The sequence below is a fragment of the Arachis ipaensis genome, chromosome B6 (assembly GCF_059453495.1).
Source record: "Arachis ipaensis isolate K30076 ecotype BB chromosome B6, ASM5945349v1, whole genome shotgun sequence".
NCBI classification, from domain to species: domain Eukaryota; kingdom Viridiplantae; phylum Streptophyta; class Magnoliopsida; order Fabales; family Fabaceae; genus Arachis; species Arachis ipaensis.
The window spans coordinates 45,842,130-45,868,909 of NC_142441.1; the positions used below are offsets into that span (position 1 = coordinate 45,842,130).

The 26,780-nt window shown below is 38.0% G+C and overlaps 1 non-coding gene across 1 annotated transcript; it reads left to right on the forward strand.

Annotated features, from left to right (window-relative positions):
* The first annotated feature begins 2,746 nt into the window (after positions 1 to 2,746).
* On the forward strand, positions 2,747 to 2,850 carry LOC148555399 (small nucleolar RNA R71). The gene has a single exon (XR_015886458.1). It is a non-coding gene; the product is annotated as a small nucleolar RNA R71 (small nucleolar RNA).
* The last annotated feature ends 23,930 nt before the right edge of the window (positions 2,851 to 26,780 follow it).

Sequence of the window (26,780 nt, forward strand, 5' to 3'; positions counted from 1 at the left end):
GAAGGACAAGGATCATCACTTAATGAGAGTGATTGGTTCGGTCTTCATGGGTCTTCCTTCTCCAATGTTGCATGGCAACATTTCCCCATGCGTTCCCTCTTGAGACATGTGTGTAGTGCTCTTCATTAAGTGGCAAAATCTCCCCCTTTTAATTGTCCAATCAATCCCTTTTTATGCTTCTTTTCTTTTCCTATAAAGATTTAAAATAAGAAAAGTAAGAAAAGATATTAAAATGACCATATGAACTTTACGGCTAATATTAATAAAAGGGAAGAAAAGATTTGATTGTTCATTTATGAATTCCAACTAACTAACTAACTATTGGTGGGTCCTTATATGCATTTTGGTGGCACCATGGGGTGACACCAAACTTAGTTTGAAGCAATGTGATGAAAAGTTTTGTTCAAAGCTCCCAAGACTAGCATGCATCTTGGTTTGCTTTGAACACCAAACTTGTTCTTCACTGTATACTGCATGATAAAGATTTCACCAGGTGTTTGTCAAGCTTGGGTTGAAATTCATAAACATTGATTTATTCATTATTTAAAAAAAACATATAAAACATGGGTTGCCTCCCATGAAGCGCTTCTTTAGCGTCACTAGCTTGACGTTTTTCCCTCATCAGGGTGGTTGGTAGTGCTTAAAGTCCTCCCCTCTTGCTGTGGACTTATATCCATTGGTTAGATCAATGATCTCCACATGTTCCAGGGAAAGAACTCTGTTGATAGTGAAGACCTTGGATAACTGAGATGGTACAGTAGGGAGATTAGGGGGAATATCTGGGAAGTAAGCTGAGACAACTCTATCCCCTGGAGAGAAGTCTTCCGTAGGGATCTTCTTGTTCCTCCACCTCCTTGGTACCTTCTTCTTTGTTTCTTTTGAGGTTGCCTTCCCCTTGGTGACCTCTTTTTCTGCAGGGGTTGTGATGCTGTCTTTACCTGCCTCTAGAGGTTTAGGTTCCTCCAATTTTTCCTTGAGCTGTGGCAATTGCTGTGTTCCTTATTTATCAATTAAGGGAATCTCAGAATGATCTGGCTGTGCTTCAGTGCTTGTCTCCTCCTTCAGTGTCTCATTATCATTTGTGCTTCGTTCCTTGTCCTCTTGATATGTTTCTTGTGAGAGTTTAAAAACATTGAAGCTGAGTCGTTCATCATGGATTCTCAATATTAGCTCCCCTTTCTCTACATCGATAAGTGCTCTGGCCGTAGCTAGGAATGGTCTTCCCAATATGATTGGATGAGTGTAACTCTCTTCCATGTCCAGGATGACAAAGTCTGTTGGGAGAAAGTATTTCCCAACCTTTAGCAACACATTTTCCACCACTCCTATTGCTTGCTTTTGAGTTTTGTCAGCCAGTCTGATGATTACATCTGTGGGCATTATCTCATTGATCTGCAGCCTCTTTGCCAGGGATAAGGGCAGTAAGTTGATGCTGGCCCCCAAATCACATAGTGCTCTATCGAACATAGTTTCACCTATGGCACAAGGGATGTGAAAACTCCCTGGGTCTCTTCTTTTAGTAGGCAACTCAGGTTGAATAAGGGCACTACATTCCTTGTTCATCACTATAGTCTGGCCTCCTTTGAGTGAGCTTTTCCTGGGCAGAAGTTCCTTCATATACTTGATGAATGCAGGCATTTGCTGAATTGCCTTGATGAATGGTATGTTTACATGCAAAGATGCAAACAAGTCTAGGAACCTTGAGTATATTCTCTTTCCCACAGCACCATTGAGCAGTTGAGGAAAGGGTGCATAGAGCTTCAGCAACTCTTGTTGTGACATTTCTGGTTCTTGGTGATCTCTATCCTCCTCCTTTATTGAGTTGTCTTCAGGTTGTTCGAGAAGTTTGCCTTGCTTGTCTTCAGTCTCTTGATCACTTGTAGTGACCATTTTGCAATCTTCCCATCTTACTTTCTTTGCTTCGGCTTTGGGATTTTTCTCCGTGTCACTTGGAAAGCTATCAGTAGGTTTGGGAATCTTCTCAGCTAAATATCCCACCTGGAATTCTAGCTTTCTAATGGTCTCTCCCTGGTTCTTAATATTGGCTCGCACCTCCTCTTTGAACACCTTATTTTCTTGAATCTCTTGGCATATTTCTTCAAGTAAGGCCTCAATCTTAGAGAGCTTGTCATCAATTGATGGGTGATTCGGAGCAGATGTGCCATTTTGGTTTTGATAAGCATGTGGAGAAGTGTTGTTGTGGGGGTGTTGAGATGTCCTCTGTGTGAACTGCTGATGAGCTGCATTGTTGTTGGAGTTGTAACATCTCTGGTCTTGGTTTTGATCTTGCTCACTTCCCCACCCAAAGTTTGGGTGGTTTTTCCATCCAGGGTTGTAGGTCTTGGAGTATGGATCATAGTTCTTCTTTGGTGAATTCCCAATGTAGTTGGCTTGCTCCTGACTACCCTCTGCTTCTTTATTCACTCCCTCTTGGGTTGCTGATGAAGTGGAGATTGCTGCTACTTGGTTCCTCTCCATCTTCTTGGTGAGGTCAGCCAGCTGCTGGGTGATGAGCTTGTTTTGGGCCAACAGAGCATCTACATTGTTTAGCTCCATTACTCCTCTTGTGTTCCCTCTTTCAGAAGCATAGAAGTAGTCGTTCTCTGCTACTGTTTCAATAACATCTATGGCTTCCTCAATAGTCTTCTTCTTGTTCAAAGATCCTCCGGATGAATGGTCTACGGCCTTCTTTGACTCATAAGAGAGCCCTTCATAGAAAATGTGCAGCTGCACCCATTCGTTGAACATGTCAGGTGGACACCTCCTTGTTAAGTCCTTGAACCTCTCCCATGCTTCATATAGAGTCTCACCATCTTGTTGCCTGAAAGTTTTGACCTCAGCTCTCAGCCTATTGATTCGTTGAGGAGGGTAAAATCTTGCTAAGAATTTGTTCACCACGTCTTCCCAAGTTGTCAAGCTTTCCCTTGGGAAAGATTCCAGCCACTTGGCTGCTTTGTCCCTAAGTGAGAATGGAAATAAGAGCAGTCTATAGGTGTCAGGATGAACACCATTAGACTTCACTATGTCACATATCCTCAGGAAGGTGGTTAGATGTTGATTGGGGTCTTCTTGAACACCACCTCCAAACGAGCAGTTGTTCTGAACAAGGGTGATGAGCTGTGGTTTAAGTTCAAAGTTGTTGGCTTTTGGATGCTACTTCCACAATTGCCTGGGTTTGGATTGATGTAAGAGCCCAAAACTTTTCCATGATGGTTTTCCATGTTGTCTTCCATGTTTGGGTCAAAGAATTCCTCTTCTTCCTCAGCACCAACCACTTTCTTTCCTCTTGCCTCCCTCTTTAATCTAAGGAAGGTCCTCTCAAGTTAAGAATCGAAGGAAGTTGAAGCTCCGCTTCTTCTCCCTGTCATACAACCATCAAGTGCAAGCAAGAAAAGATAGGTGCAGAAAGTATTTGTGTCAGAATTACTGTTAGTTGTGGGTGATGCAATATATCAAACAGTTAGTGGGTTAGCAAACAGAATTGAAAATAACAACGAAAAACAAAAGAGTAGAGGGGGAAGGGAAGAAGTTTAACTAAAACAAAAAGTAAATCACTCAAACAGAAAATGAAATTCACAAAATAAAAATGCTCAATCTAGTGATCTTCCAATTTAATCATTGTTGATGCACAATCAATCCCCAGCAACGGCGCCATAAACTTGATGCACAGAAAACTTGTCTTACAATAAATCTCCCTTCGGCAAGTGTACCGAATTTGTTGTCAAGTAAAAACTCACAATAGAGTGAGGTCGAATCCCACAGGGATTGATTGATCAAGCAACTTTAATTAGAAGAATGTTCTAGTTGAGCGAATCCAGAATTTGGGTTGAGAGTTGCAGAAAATAAAATGGCGGGAATGTAAATAACAGAAAAGTAATTGCTAGAATTAAAGGACTGGAAGTAAATGACTAAAAATAAATTGCAGAATTGTAAATGGGAATGGGGGATTTGCTCATAAAAGTAAATGGCAGAAATTAAAGAGAATGGGTAAGATCAGAGATGGGGAGTTCATTGGGCTTAATAGATGTTGCAGTTCTCCGGATCAAGTTCATTTTCATCTCTTCCTCAATCAATGCACTCATTGATCTCCTTGGCAATCTTAAGTGATTGAATTACAATTTCTTGCAATTCAATCTCTCAAATCTTGATCAATAGCCAATTCCTTGGTCAATTGCTCATGAGAAGAGATGAAGTATGGTCACTGATTATACCACATGCATTTCCCAAATCAAGTATTGAGAGGGTTATAGTCACATACCCATCCAAACCCAATTTGGTCCAACATGAGAAAGCATTTCTAGCTTGATCTCTTCATTCCTCTTTCAAGGTTCAAAAGAGATCCAAGGTTGAATAGCTTCTCTTCTAAGATAACTACTCAATTGGATGAAGATCGAAAGCTTTCAAGTAAAATCAAGAGAAAAGATAGAAGAAGAATAATGAAAATTAGTATTGATCCATCAAATTACAACAGAGCTCCCTAACCCAATGAAAGGGGTTTAGTTGTTCATAGCTCTTGAAAATGAAAACAAAGATGGAGAATACATCATAAAACTAAAAAAATGCAGAGAAAGTAAAATACAGAGAGTAGTTCTCTTTTTTTCCAGCCTCCAGAACTCCTTTTTCAATTCAAAGCTTCTCCTATATATACTACTTCTCTCAGCTTCTAGTTGGCTCTTCAAGTCTTGGGCCGTTGGATTTTGAGTTTGAAGCAGTTCTTTTCTATATTTGGGCTTGGCTTTACTTGCAGAGAGAAAGTGCTAAGTGGGCAGAGACTTTAGCTCAGGACGTTAGGGGTGTTAACATTTAGTGAAAGTATAAGTTCGAGAACGTTAGTGACACTTAACATTTTCACTAACGTTCCAATGTACCCCTTTGCCTCACGTTAGAGCCCACGTTAACTAGGTTAACGTGGCTTCTAACGTGGCCTTGCCAACCTTCGAGAACGTTGACACTCAACATTGTTACTAACGTTCCAGTGTGCCCCTTTTTGCTTCACGTTAAAGCCCACGTTAACTAGGTTAACGTGGCTTCTAACGTGCCCTTGCCAATCTTCGAGAACGTTAGTGACACTCAACATTGTCACTAACGTTCCAATGTGCTCCTGGATCTCACGTTAGAGTCCACGTTAACTAGGTTAACGTGGATTCTAACGTGGCCATTCTTAGCCATCCCAACGTTAGTGACAATGTTGAGTGTCACTAACGTTGGCTCAGCATTCATTCCTCATCATTAGCTTCTACGTTAACTAAGTTAATATGGAAGTTAACGTGGCTCCTTGGGGGGTTGTGTGGTTGCTTCCAACGTTAGTGACTATGTTGAGTGTCACTAACGTTGTCGACAACTCTCACCTCTTACGTTAGCTCCCACGTTAACCAAGTTAACGTGGGAGTTAACGTGGTGTGTTGCATCCTTAGGCCAACGTTAGTGACAATGTTGAATGTCACTAACGTTGGCTTCTCTTCCCCCCTTTAACGTTAGAGGCCACGTTAACTAGGTTAACATGGGCTCTAACGTGGCCACTCATGAGTGTTTGCCAACGTTAGTGACAATGTTAAGTGTCACTAACGTTGGCTCAACTTCCCTTCTCCACGTTAGAGTTCACGTTAACTTAGTTAACGTGACTCTTAACGTAGGCAATGATGGCTTTGAGAGTGTTATTGGCAATCACTTTTCTCATTAACCTTGCAAGTTACCTCCCTTTCCTTGCTTCCTTTTGTCCTGAAATCAAGCAACGGAGTGCATCAAAGTTCTAGTCCAAGTCATGGGTAATGCAGCATACAATTTGTCACTAAATTCATGTAAAATCCTCATGAAATCATGTAAAATGCATAATGTATGCTTGAATCAAGGTGTAGGTGAATATCTACCCAAAACTAGCTTATTTCCTAAAGAAATGCATGAAACTACCCTAAAAACAGTAAAGAAAAGGTCAGTGAAACTGGCCAAGATGCCCTGGCATCACACGTTAACTTAGTTAACGTGGCCTCTAACATTAAAAGGGGGAAGAAACGCCAACGTTAGTGACATTCAACATTGTCACTAACGTTGGCCTAAGGAGAAAAATACCACGTTAACTCCCACGTTAACTTGGTTAACGTGGGAGCTAACGTAAGAAGCAAGAGTGGTCGACAACGTTAGTGACACCCAACATTGTCACTAACATTGAAAGCATCCACACAACCCCCCAAGAAGCCACGTTAACCTCCACGTTAACTTAGTTAACGTGGAAGCTAACGTTGATGAGTGAATGATGAGCCAACGTTAGTGACACCCAACATTGTCACTAACGTTGGGAATGGCTAAGCATGGCCACGTTAGAAGCCACGTTAACCTAGTTAACGTGGACTCTAACGTGAGACATAGGGGCACCTTGGAACGTTAGTGACAATGTTGAGTGTCACTAACGTTCTCGAAGGATGGCAAGCCCACGTTAAAGAGCCACGTTAACTAAGTTAACGTGGGCTCTAACGTGGGAACAAAGGGGGCTTTTCAAAGTTATTGGGAATGTTAAGTCTCAATAACGTGTGCGAAGGACTTAGAGGCAACGTTAGTGGCAACGTTTTGTGCCACTAACGTTGAAGTTAACGTGGCTTTTACTTTGGAACGTTAGTGAGAAAGTTGATTGTCACTAACGTTCTCAAACTCATATTTTCACTAAACGTTAACACCCCTAACGTCCTGAGCTAAAGTCTCTGCCCACTTCACACTTTCTTTCTGCAAGTAAAGCCAAGCCCAAATGAAGAAGAGAACTGCTTCAAACTCAAGATCCAAAGGCCCAAGACTTGAAGAGCCAACTAGAAGCTGAGAAGAGTAGTATATATAGGAGTAGCTTTGAATTGTTAGGGAGTTCTGGAAGTTGGAAAAGAGAACTACTCTCTATATTTTACCTTCTCTGCATTTTCTAGTTTTATGATGTATTCTCCATCTTTGTTTTCATTTTCTAGAGCTATGAACAACTAAACCCCTTTCATTGGGTTAGGGAGCTCTGTTGTAATTTTATGGATCAATACTAGTTTTCATTATTCTTCATCTATCTTTTCTCTTGATTTTACTTGAAAGCTTTCGATCTTCATCCAATTGGGTAGTTATCTTGGAAAAGGAGCTATTCAGACTTGGATCTCTTTTGAACCTTGAAAGAGGAATGAAGAGATCAAGCTAGAAATGCTTTCTCATGCTGGACCAAATTGGGTTTGGATGGATATGTGACTATAATCCTCTCAATACCTGGTTTGGGAAATGCATGTGGTATAATCAGTGACCACACTTCATCTCTTCTCATGAGCAATTGACCAAGGAATTGGCTATTGATCAAGATTTGAGAGATTGAATTGCAAGAAATTGTAATTCAATCAATTAAGATTGCCAAGGAGATCAATGAGTGCATTGATTGAGGAAGAGATGAAAATGAACTTGATCCGGAGAATTGCAACATCTCCTAAGCCCAATGAACTCCCCATCTCTGATCTTACCCATTCTCTTTAATTTCTGCCATTTACTTTTATGAGCAAATCCCCCATTCCCATTTACAATTCTGCAATTTACTTCCAGTCATTTACTTCCAGTCCTTTAATTCTATCATTTACTTTTCTGTTATTTACATTCCCGCTATTTTATTTTCTGCAACTCTCAACCCAAATTCTGGATTCGCTCAACTAGAACATTCTTCTAATTAAAGTTGCTTGATCAATCAATCCCTGTGGGATTCGACCTCACTTTATTGTGAGTTTTTACTTGACGACAAATTCGGTACACTTGCCGAAGGAAATTTGTTGAGAGACAGTTTCTACCCGCATCACCACTTCTTCGTGACTATCGGCAGTCGGTGCAAAGCCCGACCCCATAATATACGCACAAGGGGAAACAGTGATCCTCAGTTCGTGGGCATCCCTGAGATCAATTCACAAACAAAACAATGATCCTCAGTTCGTGGGTTTTTCCGAGATCAACATACAACAGCAAACATGATCCTCAGTTCGTGGGTTATACCCGAGATCAACATATAACAGTTAGTGGGTTATTCCCGTAATCAATGATTATCAATTCATGGGTTTTCCCGCATTTAAAACAAATAAGAATTTATAGGTTTCCCCAAGATCAATGATCATTCAGTTCGTGGGTACTTTCCAAATTTAACCAATTATCAATCCATGGGTTTTCTCCGTAGTTAAACAACTAACAGTTCGTGGGGTTTTCCTGCCTTTTATCACTTTTTATTTTCCTTTCTAAGACTCAACAATCCATATATCAGTTCTCCATTCTCTTTTTTTTTTCCTTTGAATCCTTAACACATTTTCTAAAACCTTTCTTAACTTTCTCAAGCATTCGTTCATAAAAATCTTAATCATCAATTCAGTTCATAATCTCTGCTTTGGCAATGTTTAGTCAAGCCAATTTTAAAACTTTTTTTTCAGTTTAGTTCTCAATCAAAAGACTCAAGAAAATTATTTATTTTAAATTCATTAAACACTTTTCTAAACATAACCTCTCATTAGAAGTAATCAAATAAAACTCTTTCTCAAGTTTACTAACTTCCCAAATATTCAAAAATCATCTCTCTTTACTATTCAAATTCAAATATTATTATTTTACCAAACTTCTAAAAAGATAATCCTTTATTTCAAACCAAAAACATAACTCTTTTCATATTAAATCAAACTCAAAATATAACTCTTTCTATTCTTAATAAATTAACTCAAAACGAAATCCTTTTCGTGATAAATCCAGCTTAAAAATAATATTTTTTTCTTAATGAATAAAACTGAAAAACATAATTCATTTATTTTCTTGGTAAATCAAAATCAAATAATATAATTTTCCAAATCTAAATCTTTTAAAATAACATCTCAGACAAAACCTCAGATTTTATAAAATTTTGGTAGCACCTCCCCTAAAATTCGAACCTAGCCACCCTTACGTGTTCCCTCTTTTCAACATCTCATCAAACCTTTCTCATCAATTATCACAACAGGAGATTCACAATCAATCACAAATTCATAAATTGCAATAATCAACAATTAAATCATAATCCGCAATTTCCACATAATCCATCTATCCCACTTCCATCTCATCAATTTATAACTATTTTCAACATATCATAGAATCCTTTCAAAATTAAACTCAGTCAACCAATAATCCCAAAAATCAGCATTCCATAGTTTAAAGTCATTTACTCGTTAACAAAGTAACTATTTTGTTTTAGAAGTCATATTTCAAGAGAATAATTCAGTAATAAAACTTCAATCTTTTAGCAATTCTCAAACATAACTCTAATTAATCACGAATCAACATTAACAAGCATCAAAACTAATTCCAACCAGTCACAAGTCAATTTCACAGTCATTCCGATATATCAGATTACTAAAATCAACAACAAATGCTTATTCTCAATAATCAAAATACAGCCACAACTTAAACCATCATTACAATAATCTCAAACCAAACACAAATCCAACTCAGTTCATCAGTTATCAATATGACAACTTTTCAATAGTTAATTCATCAAATTTCAATTTATCAAGTATTATCAAATGAATCACCATTCACAACCACATTTCAACCAATTCAGCAATGTCACATAGATAAGGATTTTCAACAAATCCATCAAAATCAGAAAACCAATATCAGTCACAGAATTAACCAAAATTAACCTTGTCGAATTAATTACTCACAATAACAAAACCCAGTGACATTCAAAGCCATAACCTAAACTCATTAAACTAATTAAATCACTAGAATATCATCTCAATATCAAACTTAATCCAAATTTCACAACCTCAAACCAAGCTTATTCCTATCAATCAATCATATTTATGAATTATTTGCAATTACTCACTAAACCTCATTGGCATTCATAAGTTAAAACTATTAATTTTAAAATAAATCCCCTACCTCAATGTCGAAACTCACGAAAATCACCAAACACAGCAGCTCCGTTAGCAATTCCAACACTCATTTTGTTTCCTAGGCAGCAACCAAAGTGGTTCTAGGCAGCCCCAATATTAGTTTCCAATGGTAGAGGGCTCCGATAACTGCGAAACCTGAAGCAGAGGCTGAACAGAGCAGCACAGAGTAGTATAGAATAAGAGCGGCAGCAGTCCTTCTGTTGATAGCTCCTTCCCCGGCGAGCTTCAATGGTGACAGGGGCAGCGCCCTCCTCCAAACTTGGTGGTGGCAGAACAATGACTCTGATGGCAGTAGGAGTGACACAGGACCCTGACAGCGGCGGAGATCCTTTCTCCCTCTCCTCTGCGTGGATTTTGCGATGTTGGTGATAGTAGAACCCAGCAAACCCTCCTCCTCCAGCGGCGGCTCCTTCGACTGCACCAAGGCACGACGGCGACGGGAGGCACGGCGACGCCTTCTTCCTCCCGCTCTTGGCTCAGGCTCGTCTCCCTCCTCTGGTTCCTTCTGCGACGGCATGGCTTCAATAAGGATGCTCTCCGCGGCTCCACGAACGGCTGACAGGAGGCGCTGCAGCGAGGGCAAGACTGGGCGCCGCTGGCGATGGTGGCATGGGGTCCTTGCGTGCAGCAGTCCAGCGGTCATGTCACGGCGGCAGCGGAGAAGCATCTCTTCCCTCTCTCTTTTCTCTCCTCTCCATGCTCTTTCTCTATGCATTTCTTTCTCAGTTGTGTGTGTTATTTTTTTCGTTTAGGAAAGGAAAGGGGGTATGGTGCGGCTGTGTGGTGGTGAAGGAGGGTGAAAATTAGGATTAGGGTTCCTTAATTTAGGAATTTAGGGTTTCTGAGTTTGATTTGGGAATTAGGGTTAGAAATTAGGGATTTTATAAAAGAATAAAGGATAGCTATGAATAGATATTTTGATAAAATTGGAGGGTAGGATAATTTTAAAATCAAATGTACTCTATTAAAAATATTTAAGAATGTTATTTATCAACATATTGCTATGTTCAATTAATTATTTCTAATTTTAAATTATAAAATAACTATTTATAATAAAGATTGTACACAAATATTATTTGCCATAAACTTAAAGTATTTATAAAAATTAATCTAATCGTTTCTAATAAATTAATTTCTAAGAGTTCAAATTAATAATATAATTCATTCAAAATAGAATTTATTTAAATTTATATAAATTATACAATTCTTATTTTTCAATTATCAAAATTATAATTTCAATTATACCAAATATCTAATAAAGATTATATAAAAATTCTAATTAATTTAAACTTCAATTATCATGAAACTCCATTTAATTACCTTTAGTAAAATAATTTTCTTAAAATAAAATTATTAACGAATAAAATAAGTCACAAATAACTAATTATTTGATTTCCAAAAACTAGGGTTGTTACAGGTCTCATTGAATTGGTGATTTGAGAACCCTTAGTGGTCAATTTGATACCCATCAATGCTAGCTTACTACTAAGTCATTTAGTAGCTAGGTTGGGACTTATGGGTTGATGTTGATCAAGCCTATTTGACGTACTTCAAGCATTGAAGTAGACTTTTGACGTACTTCAAGCATAGAAGTAGACTTGATGGGTTGGTCCCTCATAATTGTCAATACATGATTTGTAGACAAAGATGGTGATCTCAATTCCTATTCCTTAGCCAAGAGTTGTTTGCTTTTCCTTTATTAGTTAATTGTCATTTACTTTCTTGTCATTTACTTTTCTTGTCAATTCCCGAATCAAACCCCCTTGTCCCTTGATAGCCAATTATTGAGCACTTCATTGCAATTCCTTATGAGACGACCCGAGGTTTAAATACTCTCGGTTATTTTATTGGGGTTTGTACTTGTGACAACCAAATTAAAACTTTGATTGAGTATTATTTGTTGGTTGGAAAATATACTATCAACGGAATTATTTGTGTGAAATTTCTAACCGACGATAATGCTTCTTTCAACAACCATAATGAGGGTGACCATATCCATTAGGTTGATATGCATTAGGAGTTGGATTGTACCTATAAGAAACCGGAGAAGGTTGTTGCCAAGAAGAATATCCAAATGCTTGAGGCTCCTCCCACGGTGGTTGATATAATATAGATAAATCAGGGTCGAAAATTCTAATTCCTTGGGACTATGTGATGGATATAGGGATTTAGGAGTTTAGGTAATTATTTTTTTATTATGTCAAATTCATATTAAATATATGATATTCTTGTTTATGATGTATGTTAACATATTCATATTTGTGTTGTATTTTAACAGAGAACATGGAGTTGTTTGTTGGAAGTTGAAGACTTTATTTTATGGCTTTTTTTAAGAATGGAAGTTGTATTTTAAAATTTCGTTTTATGGATTATGATTTCTTATTTTATATTTCTTGATTTGTAAGTTGTAATCTTGGATAAGACATGTATGTTTGTGTGTTGTAATAATGTTTTGTCTTTTTTTTTATATTTTTTAAAATTTTTATTGTAATTTTTCATATAAATATTCAACATAAAGAGATGGGGAATGGGGACCCGCAGGGAATACGGGGAACGCGGGGAATGGGGATGGGGGCAATTATCTCCCCACGGCGGGGATCGGGGTGGGGACGGGGACAAAATCTGAGGGCGGGGACGGGGAGCGGGGAGGCATCCCCCGCCCCCGCCCCGCCCCATTGACATCCCTACGAGTCCCACCTTTGATTATCGAATCCTTGATGCAAATCCTCATTGAAACTTTCGTTTCCTACAACATAGTTTGAACCAAACTCATAGCCAAAGGGATGAGAATTCATAGTAGAAAGACAAAAACAAAAACTAACAAGAGACAAAGAAAACAAAATCCTAAAGCAAAACTACCAAACAAATAAAAAGCAAATTATTCACAATATTCACATATATACAATAACTAATAACAAGGCACACATTTGCAATTCCCTGGCAACGATGCCAAAAACTTGATGGAAGGTTATCGTCGGTTAGGAATTTTCACAAAATAATTCCGTTGCAAGTATAGTCCAAACCAACAAACAACCTTAATCAAAGTTTAATTTGTTTGTCACAAATGCAAACCCAATAAAAATAACCGAGAGTATTGTTCCGGCGTCGTTCTCCCTAGGAATTACAATCGAATGCTCAATTATTGGTTATGAGGTTCAATGGGGTTCGCGGATAAGAAGGCAAGAATTTAAATGACAAGAAATTTAAATGACAATAAAAGTAAATCAAATAACTAAATATAACAACTACTAAGGAGAAACATTCATGACAAGGATTGAGAATCTAGGTTTTCTATCCTAGTCATTAATCATAATACAATAATAAGCAAGAGATAATCCTATTTCGTTATCTCCAACATCGGGAGAAAATCAAATAAGACTAGTTAATCTCAATCCTTAAGTCCTAATCAACTTACTAATTGAATTAGCTAGAGATTAGCGTCAATGGAAACAATATTAACTAACAAATCTAGATCACCAACATAAGTTGGGTATTAATGACTCAAGAGCACCTAATTTCTCTTTCCAAGCCAAGAATGCACAAAATCTACTCTAAACCTAGGCCAAACATTTTGTCAAACACTTGGAAGGCATAAAAGAAAAGTATGGTAAAATTGCAAGAAATATAAAATCTAAAACTACTCAATGCAAGAAAATAACAATGATGACTCAAGCAAGCAAGAAAAGAACATAAAACATCAGATTTCATTAAAGAAAATTCAAAGTAACAAGAGTGTTCATAAACTAAAAAGTGGCTCAAATGAGAAATTAACAAGAAGAAATAAGAAAACAAAGATGTAATAACGAAATTGCAAGGAAAACTAAATGCAAACAAGAAATAAAACCTAAATCTAAGAGAGTTTGACCTAATTCTACCCTAATTCTAGAGAGAAGAGGGAGCTTCTCTCTCTAGAAAACTACCCTAAAACATGGTCCTAAGCTACACTAATTGCTCCCCCTTGTTCCCTCTTGAATTCTACATCAAATAGCTCCAGAAATGAGTTAGATTTGGGCCTGGATGGCTCACAAATCGCCCCCAGCGTATTGCCTTTAAGTTGGTCACGTGACACTTGTCACGCGTACGTATGGGTCACGCGTACGCGTCGCCTGGCAGATTTGCTTCCCACGAGAACGTGTGGGCCATGTACACGCATCGACATGAATTCTGCAAATGCTCATTTCGTCATGAATTCTCCACTTTGCATACTTTTCTTTTCACTTCTTCCACCCAATCCTTGCCTTTATGAACTTGAAATCACTCACCAAACATATCAAGGCATCGAATAGAATTAAAGTGAATTAAAATTAGCAATCTAAAGGCCTAAAAGGCATGTTTTCACTCTTGTTAGATCATGGTACATCTTGGTACTTCCTAGGTGGATAGAGAATCTGCTCCTATGAACCTCCTTCAACATATCTTGCCACAAATTCCCAATATTCAACATGCATATCCAACCCTTGTACCTCCACATTCCATCTCTGTCCCACAAAACTCCCCATTGCTTTCCCTTCTCGATTTTCGGCAACACCTTCTGTAACTATTGATCGTTTTGTTGAGCTTTTAAAATTTTAGACTTGAAGTCACTAGAGATCTACAGTTGGTTCAGAAATACATTCCCATTAAATTCTCCGACACTCAGTCTTAAATCCCTAAACTTGCTCACCAACTCCTCTTCCTTAATCATCATCCAAGCGACTATCAACGACTTCTGACTCAATGCATCCGCTACAACGTTCGCCTTCCCTGGGTGGTAACTTCACTCAAAGTTGTAATCCTCCAGCAACTCCATCCACCTCCTTTGCCACATGTTGATCTCCTTCTGATTAAAGAGATACTTGAGGCTCTGATGATTGGATTTTTGTGTGGTCTAGAATTCACAATTGAAATCTCGTTGTAAGTATAGTTTCTAAACCAACAATAGTCCTTTCATACAAAAGATTGTTTGTCACAAGTAACAAACCCCTAAATTTATAAACCGAAGTATTGAACTTCGGGTCGTTCTCCCTAAGAATTGCAAACAAATGTTCTTGTTATTGGTTATGAGGTATTGTTTGGGGTTTTTGGAATAATAGGCAAGAAATATAAATGGCAAAGGAAATAAACTAATAACTAACAAAGCTCTTGGCAAGGTATGAGAACTAGAAGTCCCATCCTAGTTATCCTCCTCAATTGTGACCACAAATTGTCCATTGCTACCACTTAGTTAACCTCTAACCATGGAGGAAAGTTAAGTGGATGAATTAACTTGATTCCACAAGTCCTAGCCAACTCCCAAGGGAAAGACTAGCTTTAGTGGTATCCAAATCAATTAGCAACTTCTAATCAACAATCAACAAAGGAATTAGACAACTCAAGCGACACTAATTACTCTACCAAAGCCAAGAGGTACGAAATCTACACTAAAATCTAACCAAGTATTTTATCAAATACTTGGAAGGCATAAAAGGAAAGCAAAGTAAATTGACAACAAAAATAGAATCTAACAACAATTATGACAATGAATTAACAACAACAATCAAAAGGAACACAACTATTATGAATTACCTCTAATTGAATTGAAAGAGAAGAGAAGGAACAAAAATAGATCTATAACAAAGCATGGAAACAAAATAGAAGAGATTACAACAAAAGAATAGAGGAAGATGAATGTAACAACAAGAATTGAGAAGCAAAAGTAGAAGAAGGCATGAATGAAAACCTAGATCTAAGAACTAATCCTAATCCTAATTTCTAATCCTAGAGAGAAGTGAGAGCTTCTCTCTCTAAAACTAACTTTCCCTCCAAAAATTAAACTAAACTAAACTAATGTGTGGAAGTATATGATCCCCCCTTCCTCCCCTCAATCATTGGTCCTTTTGAGTGTTTTTGGAGCCAAAGTTGACTTGGATTGGACCATGCAGGCCTTGAGAATTCGCTGGCCACAATTTCATTAAAAAATATCATAAATCAACACTGACGCGTACGCACTCAACACGTGTACGCGTCCCTGGGCGATTTCGCAAGGTGCGCACGCGCGTCCATGGCTGAATTCAACTCTTTGGCTCTTCATGATCTTCTCCTCTTGCATGCTTCCTTCCTTGCTCCCTTGATCCATTCCTAGCCTTTTTCAACCTGAGATTACTAACAAACACATCAAGGCATCTTATGGAATTAAGGAGAAAGTAAAGTTATCTAATCAAAGGCCAAAAAGCATGCTTTTTACACTTGAGCACAAATAAAGGAGAGATCGCAAAATCATGCTAAATCATTGGCTAAATATGAGAAAAGGTTAGCAAAATGCTCTAAATCCAACGCAAGATAAACCCTGAAAACGGGGTTTATGAACCTCCCCACACTTAAACCAAGTATGTCCTCATGCTTGACCAAGAATGAAGCGAAGGGATATGACATTTATTCAATGCACTAAACTACATGAATTCTATCTAAATGCAACTACCTAGGATGAATGCAAATGCTTGGTCAAAATAATTCAACTTCCAAGAGAATAAATATATGAGCATAAGAGCTAGAATAATAGGGATCAAGTTCAAACCACAATTGTATTGAATTGTCAAAAGAATTTCAAACTTGCAAGAATATAGATAATGGGGGTAAATACATGTAATTGAGCTATTGAACCCTCACCGGATGTGTATTCGCTATATTCACTCAAGTGTTTAGGGGTTTATTCACTCAATTCTCTCCTAATCACGTTTTCCAAAGTTTGTTCTTCATCTAACAATCAACAATCATTCAATGTATGCATTCATTTATCATGAGGTTTTTTTCATAAGTTGTAATGGGGTTAAGGTCAAGGTAGGATCATGTATGGTTGAGTGGACTAGAGATTTGAATCTTTGATTAACCTAGACTTTCCCACCTAATCCATACAATGACCTATACAAATTCTAATCTACCCTAACCAACCATCATTCACTTTTTACATGCTCATGCATTTCTTTTGATTTTCCCAACACTTATGTATTGATCCTTATTGAGCCTTGCTTTGGGGCATTTTGTCCCCTTTTTATTCCTTTCTTTTTCTCTTTTTGTTTTTTTTTCTTTTCCTATTTATTTCCTTTTCTTTTCTCTTCTTTTTGTTTCTTTTTTTTTTTCAATGCATAAGGTCTATACATTTAATCAAAACATGAGCATGCACCCAATTTCTCAAATACAAATGCAAAACACTCTTTTATCCCAACCAATGTTCCTAATCTCCCCAAAACTTGAATATAATACACTCTCACTAGCCTAAGCCAATCAAAGATCCAAACAAGGGACTTTATTGTTTTCCGCTTTAGGCTTGTAATGTGCTAAAATTAGAACAATTGGGTTAAGCGTAGGCTCAAAATTGGTTAATAATGGAGGATAGAAGGTAGGCTATTTGGGTAAGTGAGCTAATTGAAATAATGACCTCAGTCATATAAATGTATGAATATAAGGAATAAATGGACATATAGAATCAAGCAAACCAAGGATCACAATCATAGGAACAGATAATCACACGCAAGAATGGAAAATGGGTGGTTATAAGATGTAACCACATCAATAGGCTCAAATCTTACATGCTTGTGTTCTTGGCTCAATACATGCTTCATAAAATATGAATTCAAGCAAGTTACAAAAATTTTCAATCAATTGGGGTGTGCTCTATGAATGGATTCTTTTGAAAATTTCATCATTTTGACTAAGCTTATTAATACACTGTTGTGATTGAGAGTTTATGAAAAATTCCTTAGTTCACCCTTTTCTTTTCAATCAAAACAGGTTTCATATGAAAAAGGGTTAACTAGGTATTAACAATTCCAAAACAAATTCTAATCACAACCATAAGCTAAAAGATAACTATATAAGAAAAATCCAACTAAAGTATGAAATCTAGCATCCAAAATGACAAAGTATGCAACAACTAAGGCAAAAGTATCTAAAGTAATCCAAAACAACCAATATATGTAACGATGTGCAAAACAAGATAACTAGGAGAATATAACTAGGAAATATGCCAAAATGTTCACCAATCCACCAATGGTGCCAACGGAAACCTCCCCACACTTAAAGATCAAGCATCGTCCCCGATGCTAATCCTCAGGCTCAGAGAGAGGTACACCAGTCGGCTCTGGCTCAGGCTGGGGCTGTGGCTGAGGTGTCTCCTGAGTAGCCTGGGTCTGGGATGGTGCCTCCACATGAACCGGCTCCTCCTCATGAGTATCCTCATCATGTAAATCCGCATGCTCCTCCTCGTGGGTCTCCTCATCCGAACTGGAAGACTCTGGCAGAGGGGGCAGCTCAAGGCCCTAGGCCACAAACATCTGGTCAATCTGATCCAAGCGACACATGATCTGACGCTGGCCGCACTCCATGAACCGGAAAAGATGCTGAACCAGTAAGTAGGTCGGCTGAGGTGCTGGTGGTGGTGGTGGTAAAGGGAGTGCTGCTGCAGCTGCTATTGTAGAGGCTCCCGCTGGGGCTGATGACGAAGATGGTCCAGCTCCCTCCTCCACTGCTCTAGCTCTAGATCAGCGCCAGGAAGGAGGCTTCTTGTTCACCCAAGACCCCTATGGAGTGGTCACTGGCTCCTTCTCCGGGAGCGGTGGGGGTGGTGATACGTCCTCTGGGAGCCACTAGACACCGGCCCACTAAATCATCTGGGTGACAAGGACAGGAAATGGAAATATACCTCTAATGTGGGCCCGCCACATGAACCGCCTGATCAGCCGGGGGTAATAGATCTCCTTCCCCTCCAGCACACAGCTGATCAGGATTAACATAGCCACAGGGATCTCTGAGAAGTGGGTAGTCGGCATGAGGTAGTGGGCGAAAATCTGCTGCCATATCCTGGCCTCCTTGCTCAGATAGATAAACCGCATATCCTTGGGTGCCTTGTTTTCTGCATCCATGACCCAGGGAGCCTTCAGGGTAGCTACCACTGCTCTCAAAGCATCAAAGTCAAAAGTCATGCAGTGGAGCTCCACCTCGGCCTGCTATAAGGCATCAGTATCACCTATCTTCGGCCTACAAGTAAGGGCATCCTCAAGGGCCTGCTAATGGGATATTTTTGTGGAAGAAACGAATTTCTCCAAAACACCCAAATCTAACCGGTAAGTGCACCGGGTCGCATCAAGTAATAAAACTCACGGGAGTGAGGTCGATCCCACAGGGATTGATGGATCAAGCAACTTTAGTGGGTGATTAGTTTAGTCAAGCTAACATTGAATGATTTGAGTGACAATTGAAGCCAACGGAATGTAAACTTGCAGGAATTATAAAGTGCAGAAAGTAAAATTGCAAGTAACTTAAAGAGCAAGAAAGTAAAATAGATGAAACTTGAATTGCAAGAAATATAAATTGCATGAAAGTAAAGGGGACTGGGTGCAGGGAAATTAAATGAAAGCAGTAAATCAAAGCTTAGAACGATTGCAAGGAAATTAAAATTGCATGAAAAGTAAATTCAGATCACAGTGGCTCAAATGTAAAATGCAGAGGAACACACGTGCAGGAAAGTAAATGAGATTTGCAGCAGGCTTAATGTAAATTGAATTGAGGAACCGAACAGAAAATGAAATGCAGCTCAATTGCAATAACTAAAGGAAAGTTGAAGATCTCAGGGGTTGGATGAGACTAGAGACCAAGTCTAGATCTCAATTCCTTCCTTGATCCAACAGTGAACAATTTGCAGAAGAAATAGAGATGAAAGCAGTAAAGAGAGTTTTAATTCAAATTGCAATTCACTGAAAGTTTGCAGAAGAGGAAAATAGAGAGAATTCTCAAGTTGAGATTGAAACAGAATTTCTTCAATTCTCAACCCAAAAAAAACTAAAGAGAGAGAGTTCTGTATTCCTAATGCTCCCTAGTGGAGCTCGCCCCCTATTCTCTCTATTCGGGCCTTTTTTCTAAAATGAGAATGATGCCTTATATAGGCATTTTTACAAAATGAAAATGAAATTCAAAACAAATTACCATTAAAATGAAATTTCTATTCTAACTATCTCTTGTGCCTTTGAGTGGTGTCAATTGGGCCCTTGCTCTTGATGGAATTGGGTTGATAGAGGCCTTGGTTGATTGCTCTTGGAGTTTGGAGAAGAACCGAATTGAACCAGGTTGGAATCATGAAAGCTTGAGTAAAAGTTGGAGTAAAAGTTTGAGGCTAACTTTTACTCCAACTTTTCACATCAGCCACCCTTCTTTGCTGATACCAACGTTGGGGCAAAAGTTAGGGGTCAAACTTTTGCTCCAACGTTGGCCTCCCCTTGCATACTCATGGCGCCAACGTTAGCCAAAAAGTTAGGGGCTAACGTTGGCGCAAACTTTTGCTCTCCAGGGTGTTGATTTGTGATGCCAAAAGTTAGCCAAAAAGTTTGAGGCTAACTTTTGCTCCAGCTTTTTGCCCAAAAGTTAGCCAAAAAGTTTGAGGCTAACTTTTGCTCCAGCTTTTTGCCCAAAAGTTTGCACAAAAGTTTGAGGCTAACTTTTGGTCCAGCTTTTTGCTCCCTGGTTCATTTTCAATTAATCCAAAAGTTTGAGCTAAAGTTTGAGGCAAACTTTTGCTCAAACTTTTTGTCCTCTCTTCCTCCTAGCCATTCCTTCTTGTTTCAACCTTCTTCAAAACTCTTTTTCACCTATCATCAATCAACCAAACACATCAAAGCTTTGCTCAAAATCATGAGTTTGTTATTCTTTCATAATATATGACAATTATAGCATAAAATCTCATGAAATTGCATTAATTCATCCATGGTTGATTAAATCAAAGGAAACATGAAAATCTACCCAATTGGCTTGCTTATGGCTCAAGAAAGTGCATAAAACCTATTGAAAACAAATGAAAAAGCATAGAAAAACATGACATGTTGGTATGTCATCACAACACCAAACTTAAACCTTGCTTGTCCCCAAGCAAGAAAAGAATCATGCAATAGAGATTGACAATCCAAGGTAAGAAGAATAGCAACTCAATGTTCATGGTAAGCTAGTTTTCTAAGCATGCTACAATCACAAAAGAAATGTAAATGATTGATGCTTCTATCTAGCTCATTTTATGAAATCTTTTCCTTATATTTCTTCCTTGAAACAAGCTTTTTGCTTTTCTTATTAGCTTCTCCTTTTGGGTGCTTTGCCCCATGAGTTAATAACAAAGCTACGTCTTCTAAATGCTTTGTTTTCAAGTATTACCACTTGATACATAAGCACCACAAGCATTTGATTAGAGGACTTCATTAAGCTCATTTTTCTTTTCTTTTCTTGACTCTCTAATCATTGATGCTCAGAGCCTTGAGCTTTGAGGGAGTGCTTTTGCACTTTGAGCCTAACCTTGACTTCTAAGTGTTTTGTTTTCAAGCATTTGGCTTGATACATAAACACCACAAGTACTTAACAAATAAATTGCCATTGGTACTCAGAGCCTTCAGCTTTCTCATTCTTTCCCTTTTTCTTTTCTTGCTTTATTTTGCATTTGCTTCTTCAAGGTTTTCATGATTTTAAAAGATTTCACAAAATGTTCTAGATGAAAACTTCAATTGAATAAAATCCAATGCAATTGAGCAACAATTAATCATACTAGCTTTCCAATACTTGTATGCACATGCTAAACCCTTCTTTAGTTCCTTGTTTGTTTATGATCATGATGCTTTACTGCTTTTGAATTCACAAAACTCAAGTTGGTAATCACAATGGCACAGCACCATGTTGCAATTTAGAAATCAAACTATGCCTTTTCATACACACATGCATACAGAGAAGGTAAAGACAATCATGTAGTTTATAGTGCTTGAAACAAATGAGAGGAAAAGAAACTTTACAACCTTGTAGTTCATCTTCTCTATTGTTGTCATTTTCCTCCCATTCTCCTCCTTCCCATACCAAACTCAGAATGCTTGCTCATCCTCAAGTAACTATTAGAACCGTGGCTATGGGGCTAAGATGGATCATGAATGTCTTACACAAGAAATGTTAGTAGTACATGTGTTTCAAGTAAGCAAAATTAAAGATAATAATCAAGGCACAAGAGACAAAGACATTGTGATTGCAAGCTTAAGAAGGTGAGCATAATACTTTGCATAAAGAATAAGTGGCACACCAAACTTAGTGTGACACTTTCACTTGGAATTAATGCAAGTATTCAGTAAAGATTTGAAGCAAATTGTGTTGCATAGCAACACCAAACTTAGAATGCAATCCTATGTCCATTTATTTGAATTAAAACCAAGCAAATGAAACTGTTCTTTATTAAATACAATCACTAAGCCAAGAATCTGTCATTAATAAAGCTCTCTTGGTGATGTATTAATAAACACAGCAAATAAGCAAACTAAAATGAAAGCATTAAAAACAAAGAATTAACTAAAGTAAACAGAATAACAAAATATCAAACAAAAAGAAAATTAACACTGCAAAGACATTATGGTTATGCAGACAAGTGGTGTTGCTGAATGATTTGCATAGAAAAATAGGTGGCACACCAAACTTAGAATCTTGGTGTGTCACTTTCATTTTTGATTTGATGCAATCATCCAAAAAGATTGAAAACAATTTGTTGCAAGGCAACACCAAACTTAGAATGTAACCATATGCCAATTTATTGAATTTAAACAAAACAAAGAACGAAAACAAAGCAGAGAAGAGAAATTATACCTACGGTTGACATGTTGTTCACTTTCTTCCTCTTCTTCCAGTTTGTTAAGAGGAATGACTTCAAGAGAGGAGAAGATTCAGCTATTGCCCCCTGTCTTGGTTTCCTCTTAGCAAGCTTTCTGTTGTACATGGCTTGATTGAGCTTGCTTGCTATTGGTCCAGGGGTTGGATTGCTTGTGGTTGACCTCCTCTTGAATGTTGTCCTTGGTAGTTTGGTCACAATCCTCTTCTTGGTGCTTTTGTTAATTGCCTTCACTTCTTTGAATCCAAGTCTTGGTGGTTGTGTGATTGTTGGAGTCTTCTTTTCATCAAGAGTCTCTTGTATTGGTGGTTCCATGAACTCCTCCTTTATGTACTTCTCTGCCTCACTTGAGTTTGGAATGACCTCTTCACTTTCTTGCTCCTCCACTTCCTCTTTTACACTCAATATTTGTTTTAATAGCTCTTTTATGGATGAGGTTTGTTGATCTTCCCAAGCTTTCTTCATCTCCTCTTTATACCTTTCAATCATGGATTCAAGTGTTGAGGCATTTTGGTCCAGGGAGATTTGTGAGAGTTGTGAGTCTTCATGTTCTCTTATCATCTCAAGTGGCCTTTGTGAATATGCAAGTTCAGGTTCAAATGTTTCCACCACCTCTTTTTTTTTTACTAAAAATCCACTTGACTTAGTAGCCTCTTCATCTTGTTTTTCCTTCTTCTTCATTGCACTCACCAATTGGCCTAGTTGCACTTTCATGTGTTTGAGGGAGTTTTCTTGTTCTTTCCAGACTTTCATTGTCTCCTCCTCATATTTTTTGAACATGGACTCAAGCTTTGAGAGCCTTAAGTGGTTCATGGAAGTTTGTGTGGGTAGTGAGTTTTGAAAGGGGCTTTCGGTTGAAGTATGGTCAAGTGATGATATCTTTGGATGAATATCATATAGAGCACTAGAATTCCCTTCCCAGCCACCATTAGAGTCATGACTTGCATCATTTTGTGGTGGAGGGAAATATCCCATATGATTTTCTTTCTCATCTTGTGGTTCTGAAGCATAGCTCCATGAAATGGAGTGCCCAGAATTTGAAGTTTCTTGGTGATATTCCCAACCACCATTAGAGATTGGTGATGGTGGGTGATATCCCATAAAATTTTGTTTGACCAAATGATGAGTTGAACTCCATTTGTATTTTACAAACATCAATGAAAATTGAAATTACTCATATCAGAGATGAGAATTTCTTAGTGAGGCAAAAACACAAACACCTTGGTTTCAACTTAGAACAGAGAACAAAAGTAAAGAAAATGCTTGATCTAGACTTCTCATCCACTTAATCATTGTTGATCTAAATCAATCCCCAGCAACGGCGCTAAAAACTTGATGGGATATTTTTGTGGAAGAAACGAATTTCTCCAAAATACCCAAATCTAACCGGCAAGTGCACCGGGTCGCATCAAGTAATAAAACTCACGGGAGTGAGGTCGATCCCACAGGGATTGATGGATCAAGCAACTTTAGTGGGTGATTAGTTTAGTCAAGCTAACATTGAGTGACAATTAAAGCCAACGGAATGTAAACTTGCAAGAATTATAAAGTGCAGAAAGTAAAATTGCAAGTAACTTAAAGAGCAAGAAAGTAAAATAGCTGAAACTTGAATTGCAAGAAATATAAATTGCATGAAAGTAAAGGGGACTGGGTGTAGGGAAATTAAATGAAAGCAGTAAATCAAAGCTTAGAACGATTGCAAGGAAATTAAAATTGCATGAAAAGTAAATTCAGATCACAGTGGCTCAAATGTAAAATGCAGAGGAACACACGTGCAGGAAAGTAAATGAGATTTGCAGCAGGCTTAATGTAAATTGAATTGAGGAACCGAATAGAAAATGAAATGCAGCTCAATTGCAATAACTAAAGGAAAGTTGAAGATCTCAGGGGTTGGATGAGACTAGAGACCAAGTCTAGATCTCAATTTCTTCCTTGATCCAACAGTGAACAATTTGCAGAAGAAATAGAGATGAAAGCAGTAAAGAGAGTTTTAATTCAAATTGCAATTCACTGAAAGTTTGCAGAAGAGGAAAATAGAGAGAATTCTCAAGTTGAGATTGAAACAGAATTTCTTCAATTCTCAACCCAAAAAAAACTAAAGAGAGAGAGTTCTGTATTCCTAATGCTCCCTAGTGGAGCTCGCCCCCTATTCTCTCTATTCGGGCCTTTTTTCTAAAATGAGAATGATGCCTTATATAGGCATTTTTACAAAATGAAAATGAAATTCAAAACAAATTACCATTAAAATGAAATTTCTATTCTAACTATCTCTTGTGCCTTTGAGTGGTGTCAATTGGGCCCTTGCTCTTGATGGAATTGGGTTGATAGAGGCCTTGGTTGATTGCTCTTGGAGTTTGGAGAAGAACCGAATTGAACCGGGTTGGAATCATGAAAGCTTGAGTAAAAGTTGGAGTAAAAGTTTGAGGCTAACTTTTACTCCAACTTTTCACATCAGCCACCCTTCTTTGCTGATACCAACGTTGGGGCAAAAGTTAGGGGTCAAACTTTTGCTCCAACGTTGGCCTCCCCTTGCATACTCATGGCGCCAACGTTAGCCAAAAAGTTAGGGGCTAACGTTGGCGCAAACTTTTGCTCTCCAGGGTGTTGATTTGTGATGCCAAAAGTTAGCCAAAAAGTTTGAGGCTAACTTTTGCTCCAGCTTTTTGCCCAAAAGTTAGCCAAAAAGTTTGAGGCTAACTTTTGCTCCAGCTTTTTGCCCAAAAGTTTGCACAAAAGTTTGAGGCTAACTTTTGGTCCAGCTTTTTGCTCCCTGGTTCATTTTCAATTAATCCAAAAGTTTGAGCTAAAGTTTGAGGCAAACTTTTGCTCAAACTTTTTGTCCTCTCTTCCTCCTAGCCATTCCTTCTTGTTTCAACCTTCTTCAAAACTCTTTTCACCTATCATCAATCAACCAAACACATCAAAGCTTTGCTCAAAATCATGAGTTTGTTATTCTTTCATAATATATGACAATTATAGCATAAAATCTCATGAAATTGCATTAATTCATCCATGGTTGATTAAATCAAAGGAAACATGAAAATCTACCCAATTGGCTTGCTTATGGCTCAAGAAAGTGCATAAAACCTATTGAAAACAAATGAAAAAGCATAGAAAAACATGACATGTTGGCATGTCATCACCTGCTCAGCAATGGGCACCTGAATACCTCTAACTAATACTGAGTCAAGGGTGTGGCGGAAGAAGTTACAATAAAATTCCTGCACCCAAGACCGGTTCACCCGGCTGAGTTCTCGGTCCACAAAGTCCAAACCCATCCTTTCAATGTGGTTGTTGATTGTTTGCCTCAAGTAGGATGGAAGGGAAAACCTCTTTTCAATGTTCAAGTTCTTGGAGTTATAGCTTTGGAACCGAAGTTCACAGTAGAGATTCGGGAACTTTACGGAATCCTGGGCAGGTAGGGATTGGTTCGCCCTCTCCACCTCATCAATAGGATTTTTTGAATAATCCACATAAGGTGAGAAAGGAGAATCTGAGGCCTTTTTCCTCTTTCTGGAGGTGGCCTTGTCTTTCTCTTTAGCCGACATCCTGAGAACTAGAATAGAACAGAGTATAAGTAATTAAACAAGTTGTAGGAAGCAAGGAAGAGCAAGTGCAGGATGTAAGATGAAAGATAAGTAACATGATGTGAACCAAAATTAAAAACTTGGAATGTAAGTAAGCACAGAAAAACATAACTATTGACCAAGAATTCAAACAATTTAACAATGTACCATAAAGCTCATGCATTAGGCATATTCATCATCACACCTCAAAAGAATGGTTAAAGAGTTAGATGGATTGAAAAGTGAGGTTAGTAGGTTAGACAAGTTAGAGAGTTAGAAAAAAGAAGAAAAACGAAATTGAAAGTTAGTGGTATGATGGAGAATAGCCTAAGTAGCAGAGAAATACAGAATGGGTACAACAAGCATGTTCACATACATGAGGAGAGTGTAGTCATTGATGATGAAATATGAAATTGCAAGAAAAGCAATTAATTGGAAATAAGTCATTAGTCAATTCTTTGGCATAATTGATGTTGCAAGGTTTAACGGCCGGTTGTGTAACGCGAAGCAAGATAGAAAGGGAATTGAGTGAAAGTGAGTTACACAAGCAGAATTCATCAATTATTTGCAATGCAAGAACCATATGCACAAAATCACAAGTTAGATTGAATGGAGAGTGAAGCATAAGAATAAGACATTCAATTAACTTGAAAGGTGTAAGCAAGGAATGGTTCAAAATAGTCA